This window comes from Lichenostomus cassidix, unplaced genomic scaffold, assembly GCF_008360975.1.
Source record: "Lichenostomus cassidix isolate B80296 unplaced genomic scaffold, HeHo_3.0 HiC_scaffold_707, whole genome shotgun sequence".
Lineage (NCBI taxonomy): Eukaryota > Metazoa > Chordata > Aves > Passeriformes > Meliphagidae > Lichenostomus > Lichenostomus cassidix.
Window position 1 is genome coordinate 23,032 of NW_028147326.1, and position 10,924 is coordinate 33,955.

Below are 10,924 nucleotides of genomic sequence, written 5' to 3' on the forward strand. Positions count from 1 at the left end.
GCTAAAGAAGTACAGCATAGTTTCTAATGCGCTACAGTTTTGTGATCGTTTCATGGTAAGTAAGGAAGTGCAGTAGCTTTTTGTGGTGCTCTATAGCTGTGTGATCATCCCATCGTAGGTAAGGAAGTATCGCATAGTTTCTAGTGCTCTATAGTTTTGTGATCGTTTCATTTTAAGTAAGGAAGTGCAGTAGCTTTTTGTGGTGCTCTATAGTTGTGTGATTGTCCCATCGTAGCTAAAGAAGTACAGCATCGTTTCTGGTGCTCTATAGCTGTGTGATCATCCCATCGTCACTGAGGAAGTGCAGCATAGTTTCTAGTGCTCTGTAGTTCTGTGATCGTCCCATCGTAGCTAAAGAAGTGCAGCATAGTTTCTAGTGCTCTATAGTTTTGTGATTGTCCCATCCTCACACCGAGGCATTGTAGGATCATTTTTAGTGCTCCTTAGCTGTGTGATTGTTCCTTCATCAGCGAAGATGTGCAGTAGCTTTTTGTGGTGCTCTATAGTTCTGTGATTGTCCCATCGTAAGTAAGGAAGTGCAGCATAGTTTCTAATGCTCTATAGCTGTGTGATCATTTCATGGTAAGTAAGGAAGTACAGTGTAGTTTCTAGTGCTCTATAGTTGTGTGATCGTTTCATTTTAAGTAAGGAAGTGCAGTAGCTTTTTGTGGTGCTCTATAGCTGTATGATCATCCCATCGTAGCTAAAGAAGTGCAGCATAGTTTCTAGTGCTCTATAGTTTTGTGATCGTCCCATCGTAATTAAGGAAGTGCAGCATAGTTTCTAATGCTCTATAGCTGTGTGATCGTCCCATCGTAGGTAAGGAAGTGCAGCATCGTTTCTAGTGCTCTGTAGTTTTCTGATCGTCCCATCCTCACACTGAGGCATTGCAGGATTGTTTCTAGTGCCCTTTAGTTGTGTGATTGTTCCTTCATCAGTGAGGATGTGCAGTAGCTTTTTGTGTTGCTCTATAGTTGTGTGATCGTTCCATGGTAAGTAAGGAAGTACAGCATCGTTTCTAATGCTCTATACTTGTGTGATCGTCGCATCGTAGCTAAAGAAGTACAGCATAGTTTCTAGTGCTCTATAGTTTTATGATCGTCCCATCATCGCTGAGGAAGTACAGCATTGTTTCTAGTGCTCTATAGCTGTGTGATCATTTCATGGTAAGTAAGGAAGTGCAGTAGCTTTTTGTGGTGCTCTATAGCTGTGTGATTATCCCATCGTAGCTAAAGAAGTACAGCATAGTTTCTAGTGCTCTATAGCTGTGTGATCATCCCATCATCAGTGAGGAAGTGCAGCATAGTTTCTAGTGCTCTGTAGTCCTGTGATCGTCCCATCGTAGCTAAAGAAGTATAGCGTAGTTGCTAGTGCTCTATAGTTGTGTGATCGTCGCATTGTAGCTAAGGAAGAATCGCATAGTTTCCAGTGCTCTATAGTTTTGTGATCGTTTCATTGTAAGTAAGGAAGTGCAGTAGCTTTTTGTGGTGCTCTTTACTTGTGTGATCGTCCCATCGTAATTAAGGAAGTACAGCATAGTTTCTAGTGCTCCATAGTTGTGTGATCATTTCATCGTAGCTAAAGAAGTGCAGCATCGTTTCCAGTGCTCTATAGCTGTGTGATTGTTCCTTCATCAGTGAGGATGTGCAGTAGCTTTTTGTGTTGCTCTATAGCTGTGTGATCGTTCCATGGTAAGTAAGGAAGTACAGCATCGTTTCTAGTGCTCTATAGCTGTGTGATCGTCCCATCGTCACTGAGGAAGTGCAGCATAGTTTCTAGTGCTCTGTAGTCCTGTGATCGTCCCATCGTAGCTAAAGAAGTACAGCATAGTTTCTGGTGCCCTATACTTGTGTGATCGTCGCATTGTAGCTAAGGAAGTGCTGCATAGTTTCTAGTGCTCTATAGTTGTGTGATCGTTTCATTGTAAGTAAGGAAGTGCAGTAGCTTTTTGTGGTGCTCTATAGTTCTGTGATTGTCCCATCGTAAGTAAGGAAGTATCGCATAGTTTCTAATGCTCTATAGCTGTGTGATCATTTCATGGTAAGTAAGGAAGTATCGCATAGTTTCTAATGCTCTATAGCTGTGTGATCATTTCATGGTAAGTAAGGAAGTATCGCATAGTTTCTAGTGCTCTATAGTTGTGTGATCGTTTCATGGTAAGTAAGGAAGTGCAGTAGCTTTTTGTGGTGCTCTATAGCTGTGTGATCGTCCCATCGTAGCTAAAGAAGTACAGAATCGTTTCTAGTGCTCTATAGCTGTGTGATCGTCCCATCATCAGCGAGGAAGTACAGCATAGTTTCTAGTTCTCTATAGTTGTGTGATCGTTTCATTGTAAGTAAGGAAGTGGAGTAGCATTTTGTGGTGCTCTATAGATGTGTGATTGTCCCATCGTAACTAAAGAAGTGCAGCATAGTTTCTAGTGCTCTTTAGCTGTGTGATCGTCCCATCATAAGTAAGGAAGTACAGCATAGTTTCTAGTGCTCTATAGTTGTGTGATCATTCCATTGTAGCTAAAGAAGTACAGCATTGTTTCCAGTGCTCTATAGTTGTGTGATTGTCCCATCGTAGGTAAGGAAGTGCAGCATAGTTTCTAGTGCTCTATAGCTGTGTGATCGTTCCATGGTAAGTAAGGAAGTACAGCATAGTTTCTGGTGCTCTATAGCTGTGTGATCGTCCCATCGTCACTGAGGAAGTGCAGCATAGTTTCCAGTGCTCTGTAGTCCTGTGATCGTCCCATCGTAGCCAAAGAAGTACAGCATAGTTTCTAGTGCCCTATACTTGTGTGATCGTCGCATTGTAGCTAAGGAAGTGCTGCATAGTTTCTAGTGCTCTATAGTTGTGTGATCGTTTCATTTTAAGTAAGGAAGTGCAGTAGCTTTTTGTGTTGCTCTATAGCTGTGTGATTGTCCCATCGTAGCTAAAGAAGTACAGCATCGTTTCTAGTGCTTTATAGCTGTGTGATCGTCCCATCGTAATTAAGGAAGTGCAGCATAGTTTCTAGTGCTCTGTAGTTCTGTGATCATCCCATCGTAGCTAAAGAAGTGCAGCACAGTTTCTAGTGCTCTATAGCTGTGTGATCATCCCATCGTAGCTAAGAAGTACAGCATCGTTTCCAGTGCTCTATAGCTGTGTGATTGTTCCATTGTCACTGAGGAAGTGCACCATCGTTTCTAGTGCTCTGTAGTCCTGTGATCGTCCCATCGTAGCTAAAGAAGTGCAGCATAGTTTCTAGTGCTCTATAGTTTTGTGATTGTCCCATCCGCACACCGAGGCATCGTAGGATCATTTCTAGTGCTCTATAGCTGTGTGATTGTTCCTTCATCAGCAAGGATGTGCAGTAGCTTTTTGTGGTGCTCTATAGCTGTGTGATCATCCCATCGTAGCTAAAGAAGTACAGCATAGTTTCTAGTGCTCTATAGTTTTGTGATCGTCCCATCGTAATTAAGGAAGTGCAGCATCGTTTCTAGTGCTCTGTAGTTTTCTGATTGTCCCATCCTCACACTGAGGCATCGCAGGATTGTTTCTAGTGCCCTTTAGTTGTGTGATTGTTCCTTCATCAGTGAGAATGTGCAGTAGCTTTTTGTGTTGCTCTATAGTTGTGTGATCGTTCCATGGTAAGTAAGGAAGTACAGCATAGTTTCTAATGCTCTATACATGTGTGATTGTCGCATCGTAGCTAAGGTAGTGCAGCATAGTTTCTAGTTTTCTATAGCTGTGTGATCGTCCCATCATCAGTGAGGAAGTACAGCATTGTTTCTAGGGCTCTATAGCTGTGTGATCGTTCCATGGTAAGTAAGGAAGTACAGCATAGTTTCTAGTGCTCTATAGCTGTGTGATTGTCCCATCGTCACTGAGGAAGTGCAGCATAGTTTCTTTTGCTCTGTAGTCCTGTGATCGTCCCATCGTAGCTAAAGAAGTACAGCATAGTTTCTAGTGCTCTACAGTTGTGTGATCGTTTCATGGTAAGTAAGGAAGTGCAGTAGCTTTTTGTGGTGCTCTATAGCTGTGTGATCGTCCTATCGTAGCTAAAGAAGTACAGCATAGTTTCTGGTGCTCTATAGCTGTGTGATTGTCCCATCCTCACTGAGGAAGTACAGCATAGTTTCTAGTGCTCTGTAGTCCTGTGATCGTCCCATCGTAGCTAAAGAAGTACAGCATAGTTTCTAATGCTCTATACTTGTGTGATCGTCGCATTGTAGCTAAGGAAGCATCGCATAGTTTCTAGTGCTCTATAGTTTTGTGATCGTTTCATTGTAAGTAAGGATGTGCAGTAGCTTTTTGTGGTGCTCTATAGCTGTGTGATCGTTCCATGGTAAGTAAGGAAGTACAGCATAGTTTCTGGTGCTCTATAGCTGTGTGATTGTCCCATCGTCACCCAGGAAGTGCAGCATAGTTTCTTGTGCTCTGTAGTCCTGTGATCGTCCCATCGTAGCTAAACAAGTACAGCATCGTTTCTAGTGCTCTATAGTTTTATGATCGTCCCATCATCAGCGAGGAAGTACAGCATTGTTTCTAGTGCTCTATAGTTGTGTGATCGTTTCATGGTAAGTAAGGAAGTGCAGTAGCTTTTTGTGGTGCTCTAGAGTTGTGTGATCATCCCATCGTAGCTAAGAAGTACAGCATCGTTTCCAGTGCTCTTTAGCTGTGTGATTGTCCCATTGTCACTGAGGAAGTGCAGCATGGTTTCTAGTGCTCTGTAGTCCTGTGATCGTCCCATCGTAGCTAAAGAAGTACAGCATAGTTTCTAGTGCCCTATACTTGTGTGATCGTCGCATTGTAGCTAAGGAAGCATCGCATAGTTTCTAGTGCTCTATAGTTGTGTGATCGTTTCATTGTAACTAAGGAAGTGCAGTAGCTTTTTGTGGTGCTCTATAGTTCTGTGATTGTCCCATCGTAAGTAAGGAAGTGCAGCATAGTTTCTAATGCTCTATAGCTGTGTGATCATTTCATGGTAAGTAAGGAAGTATCGCATAGTTTCTAGTGCCCTATAGTTGTGTGATCGTTTCATTGTAAGTAAGGAAGTGCAGTAGCTTTTTGTGGTGCTCTATAGCTGTATGATCATCCCATCGTAGCTAAAGAAGTGCAGCATTGTTTCTAGTGCTCTTTAGCTGTGTGATTGTTCCTTCATCAGTGAGGATGTGCAGTAGCTTTTTGTGGTGCTCTATAGCTGTGTGATCGTTCCATGGTAAGTAAGGAAGTACAGCGTAGTTTCTAGTGCTCTATAGCTGTGTGATCATCCCATCGTAGCTAAAGAAGTGCAGCATAGTTTCTGGTGCTCTATAGTTGTGTGATCGTTTCATTTTAAGTAAGGAAGTGCAGTAGCTTTTTGTGGTGCTCTATAGCTGTGTGATTGTCCCATCGTAGCTAAAGAAGTACAGCATCGTTTCTAGTGCTCTTTAGCTGTGTGATTGTTCCTTCATCAGCGAGGTTGTGCAGTAGCTTTTTGTGGTGCTCTATAGTTCTGTGAATGTCCCATCGTAAGTAAGGAAGTATCGCATAGTTTCTAATGCTCTATAGCTGTGTGATCGTTTCATGGTAAGTAAGGAAGTACAGCATAGTTTCTAGTGCTCTATAGTTGTGTGATCGTTTCATTTTAAGTAAGGAAGTGCAGTAGCTTTTTGTGGTGCTCTATACTTGTGTGATTGTCCCATCGTAGCTAAAGAAGTACAGCATAGTTTCTGGTGCTCTATAGCTGTGTGATCGTCCCATTGTCACTGAGGAAGTGCAGCATAGTTTCTAGTGCTCTGTAGTCCTGTGATTGTCCCATCGTAGCCAAAGAAGTACAGCATAGTTTCTAATGCTCTATAGCTGTGTGATCATCCCATCGTAGGTAAGGAAGTGCAGCATCGTTTCTAATGCTCTGTAGTTTTCTGATCGTCCCATCCTCACACTGAGGCATTGCAGGATTGTTTCTAGTGCCCTTTAGTTGTGTGATTGTTCCTTCATCAGTGAGGATGTGCAGTAGCTTTTTGTGTTGCTCTATAGTTGTGTGATCGTTCCATGGTAAGTAAGGAAGTACAGCATAGTTTCTAATGCTCTAAACTTGTGTGATCGTCGCATCGTAGCTAAAGAAGTGCAGCATAGTTTCTAGTTCTCTATAGCTGTGTGATCGTCCCATCATAGCTAAAGAAGTACAGCATCGTTTCTAGTGCTCTATAGTTGTGTGATCGTCCCATCATCGCTGAGGAAGTACAGCATAGTTTCTAGTTCTCTATAGCTGTGTGATCATTTCATGGTAAGTAAGGAAGTGCAGTAGCTTTTTGTGGTGCTCTATAGCTGTGTGATTGTCCCATCGTAGCTAAAGAAGTACAGCATAGTTTCTAGTGCTCTATAGCTGTGTGATCGTCCCATCGTCAGTGAGGAAGTGCAGCATAGTTTCTAGTGCTCTGTAGTCCTGTGATTGTCCCATCGTAGCTAAAGAAGTACAGCATAGTTTCTAATGCTCTATACTTGTGTGATCGTCGCATCGTAGCTAAGGAAGCATCGCATAGTTTCCAGTGCTCTATAGCTGTGTGATCGTTTCATTGTAAGTAAGGAAGTGCAGTAGCTTTTTGTGGTGCTCTTTACTTGTGTGATTGTCCCATCGTAGCTAAAGAAGTGCAGCATAGTTTCTAGTGCTCTTTAGCTGTGTGATCGTCCCATCGTAATTAAGGAATTACAGCATAGTTTCTAGTGCTCTATAGTTGTGTGATCATTTCATTGTAGCTAAAGAAGTACAGCATAGTTTCCAGTGCTCTATAGCTGTGTGATCGTCCCATCGTCAGTGAGGAAGTGCAGCATAGTTTCTAGTGCTCTGTAGTCCTGTGATCGTCCCATCGTAGCCAAAGAAGTACAGCATAGTTTCTAGTGCCCTATACTTGTGTGATCGTCGCATTGTAGCTAAGGAAGTGCAGCATAGTTTCTAGTGCTCTATAGTTGTGTGATCGTTTCATTTTAAGTAAGGAAGTGCAGTAGCTTTTTGTGGTGCTCTATAGCTGTGTGATTGTCCCATCGTAGCTAAGAAGTACAGCATCGTTTCCAGTGCTCTTTAGCTGTGTGATTGTTCCATTGTCACTGAGGAAGTGCAGCATAGTTTCTAGTGCTCTGTAGTTCTGTGATCATCCCATCGTAGCTAAAGAAGTGCAGCATAGTTTCTAGTGCTCTATAGTTTTGTGATTGTCCCATCCGCACACCGAGGCATTGTAGGATCATTTCTAGTGCTCTATAGCTGTGTGATTGTTCCTTCATCAGCGAGGATGTGCAGTAGCTTTTTGTGGTGCTCTATAGTTCTGTGATTGTCCCATCGTAAGTAAGGAAGTACAGCATAGTTTCTAATGCTCTATAGCTGTGTGATCATTTCATGGTAAGTAAGGAAGTATCGCATAGTTTCTAGTGCTCTATAGTTGTGTGATCATTTCATTGTAAGTAAGGATGTGCAGTAGCTTTTTGTGGTGCTCTATAGCTGTGTGATCATCCCATCGTAGCTAAAGAAGTACAGCATAGTTTCTAGTGCTCTATAGTTTTGTGATTGTCCCATCGTAATTAAGGAAGTGCAGCATCGTTTCTAATGCTCTATAGCTGTGTGATCACCCCATCGTAGGTAAGGAAGTGCAGCATCGTTTCTAGTTCTCTGTAGTTTTCTGATTGTCCCATCCTCACACTGAGGCATTGCAAGATTGTTTCTAGTGCCCTTTAGTTGTGTGATTGTTCCTTCATCAGTGAGGATGTGCAATAGCTTTTTGTGGTGCTCTATAGTTGTGTGATCGTTCCATGGTAAGTAAGGAAGTACAGCATAGTTTCTAATGCTCTATACTTGTGTGATTGTCGCATCGTAGCTAAGGTAGTGCAGCATAGTTTCTAGTTCTCTATAGCTGTGTGATCGTCCCATCATCAGTGAGGAAGTACAGCATAGTTTCTAGTGCTCTATAGCTGTGTGATTGTCCCATCCTCACTGAGGAAGTGCAGCATAGTTTCTGGTGCTCTGTAGTCCTGTGATCGTCCCATCGTAGCTAAAGAAGTACAGCATAGTTTCTAATGCTCTATACTTGTGTGATCGTCGCATTGTAGCTAAGGAAGCATCGCATAGTTTCTAGTGCTCTATAGTTTTGTGATCGTTTCATTGTAAGTAAGGAAGTGCAGTAGCTTTTTGTGGTGCTCTATACTTGTGTGATTGTCCCATCGTAGCTAAAGAAGTGCAGCATAGTTTCTAGTGCTTTATAGCTGTGTGATCGTCCCATCGTAATTAAGGAAGTGCAGCATAGTTTCTTGTGCTCCATAGTTGTGTGATCATTCCATTGTAGCTAAAGAAGTACAGCATAGTTTCTAGTGCTCTATAGTTGCGTGATCGTTCCATGGTAAGTAAGGAAGTACAGCATAGTTTCTGGTGCTCTATAGCTGTGTGATCGTCCCATCGTCACTGAGGAAGTGCAGCATAGTTTCTAGTGCTCTGTAGTCCTGTGATCGTCCCATCGTAGCTAAAGAAGTGCAGCATAGTTTCTGGTGCCCTATACTTGTGTGATCGTCGCATCGTAGCTAAGGAAGTGCAGCATAGTTTCTAGTGCTCTACAGTTGTGTGATCGTTTCATTGTAAGTAAGGAAGTGCAGTAGCTTTTTGTGGTGCTCTATAGTTTTGTGATCGTCCCATGGTAGCTAAAGAAGTAGAACATTGTTTCTAGTGCTCTTTAGCTGTGTGATTGTTCCTTCATCAGCGAGGATGTGCAGTAGCTTTTTGTGTTACTCTATAGTTGTGTGATTGTCCCATTGTAGGTAAAGAAGTACAGCATAGTTTCCAGTGCTCTATAGTTGTGTGATCTCCCATCGTAGGTAAGGAAGTGCAGCATAGTTTCTAGTGCTCTATAGCTGTGTGATCGTCCCATCGTCAGTGAGGAAGTACAGCATTGTTTCTAGGGCTCTATAGTTGTGTGATCGTTTCATTGTAAGTAAGGAAGTGCAGTAGCTTTTTGTGTTGCTCTATAGCTGTGTGATCGTCCCATCGTCACCCAGGAAGTGCAGCATAGTTTCTTGTGCTCTGTAGTCCTGTGATCGTCCCATCGTAGCTAAACAAGTACAGCATCGTTTCTAGTGCTCTATAGTTTTATGATCGTCCCATCATCAGCGAGGAAGTACAGCATTGTTTCTAGTGCTCTATAGTTGTGTGATCGTTTCATGGTAAGTAAGGAAGTGCAGTAGCTTTTTGTGGTGCTCTATAGCTGCGTGATCGTTCCATGGTAAGTAAGGAAGTACAGCATTGTTTCTAATGCTCTATAGTTGTGTGATCATCCCATCGTAGCTAAGAAGTACATCATCGTTTCCAGTGCTCTTTAGCTGTGTGATTGTCCCATTGTCACTGAGGAAGTGCAGCATGGTTTCTAGTGCTCTGTAGTCCTGTGATTGTCCCATCGTAGCTAAGGAAGTGCAGCATAGTTTCTAGTGCTCTATAGTTTTGTGATTGTTCCATCCTCACACCGAGGCATCGTAGGATTGTTTCTAGTGCTCTTCAGTTGTGTGATTGTTCCTTCATCAGCGAGGATGTGCAGTAGCTTTTTGTGGTGCTCTATAGCTGTGTGATCATCCCATCGTAGCTAAAGAAGTGCAGCATAGTTTCTAAGGCTCTCTACTTGTGTGATCATCGCATCGTAGCTAAGGAAGTGCAGCATAGTTTCTAATGCTCTATAGTTCTGTGATCGTCCCATCGTCAGTGAGGAAGTACAGCATTGTTTCTAGGGCTCTATAGTTGTGTGATCGTTTCATTGTAAGTAAGGATGTGCAGTATCTTTTTGTGGTGCTCTATAGCTGTGTGATCATCCCATCGTAGCTAAAGAAGTACAGCATTGTTTCTAGTGCTTTATAGCTGTGTGATCGTCCCATCGTAATTAAGGAAGTGCAGCATAGTTTCTAGTGCTCTGTAGTTCTGTGATCGTCCCATCGTAGCTAAAGAAGTGCAGCATAGTTTCTAGTGCTCTATAGTTTTGTGATTGTCCCATCCTCACACCGAGGCATCGTAGGATCGTTTCTAGTGCTCTTCAGCTGTGTGTTCGTTCGTTCGCCACCGAAAAGCTGCAGCAGGTTTTCTCCTGCTGGTTGCTATTTTGCCAGGGAAGCTGAATTGATTGGCGCAGAACTTTTATTTTTCAGCGCCTCTTGTTTTCGCGTTTGTCGCCCCCCCACCCCCCAAGTGACTAAATAAGTTTCCAAAGTCCTGAATCACCCAGAAGCCCTCAGGAATGATTTCTAGGGTGTTGCTTCTCCATCTTGCATATTTTTCCTATCACTCAGCGGGCTCGAGTGAGAAAAGCCGCGGGATGTTTGTGTTCAGGGCAAAGGGAAGGTGAATAGGTGCTGTTAGGTGGATCTGCTCGGGTCAGAAATCCCGGGATTCTGGTGGCATTCAAGGTGGAAAACCACAGCACGGCAGCTTTGTAAAACAGTCGCCATCTCACCCCTGGGAAGTGGGGAAATTCCACCTCGCTTGTGGATTTTTTTTTTTTTTTTTTTTTTTGTGGGATAGAAAAAAAACCCCATAGTAAGTTAAATCTTTGGACTTTCTGCTGTTACCCAAACGGCTCTGCTGCTGCACGTTATCAGGGGAGCGTGTGGGAAAAATTAATTCTGAGAAAGGTGTGATTTTCCTGGGATGGTGGCAGTGTGGTGGGATGGCAGTGGAGGGACAAAGGGACTTCAGGAAGGACAGGCAGGGAGACTTTCCAGCCTTTTCCAGCACCTCAAGGAGCTCCAAGAGAGCTTCTCCAGGTCTCTTCCAACCCAAAATTGTGATTCTGGGAGAATCACGGGCAGAGAAGTTGTCATGTTAATCTTTTCCTAGTCCTGACCGCCAACTAATCCCTGAGCTCCCTTCCGGTCACCTCCCCTGTGACTCACCGGAGGTTGCTTGAAAGTTCTTAAAAACAGTTTAGTGCTGCTTTCCTAATAAATGCCTGAGGCAGAG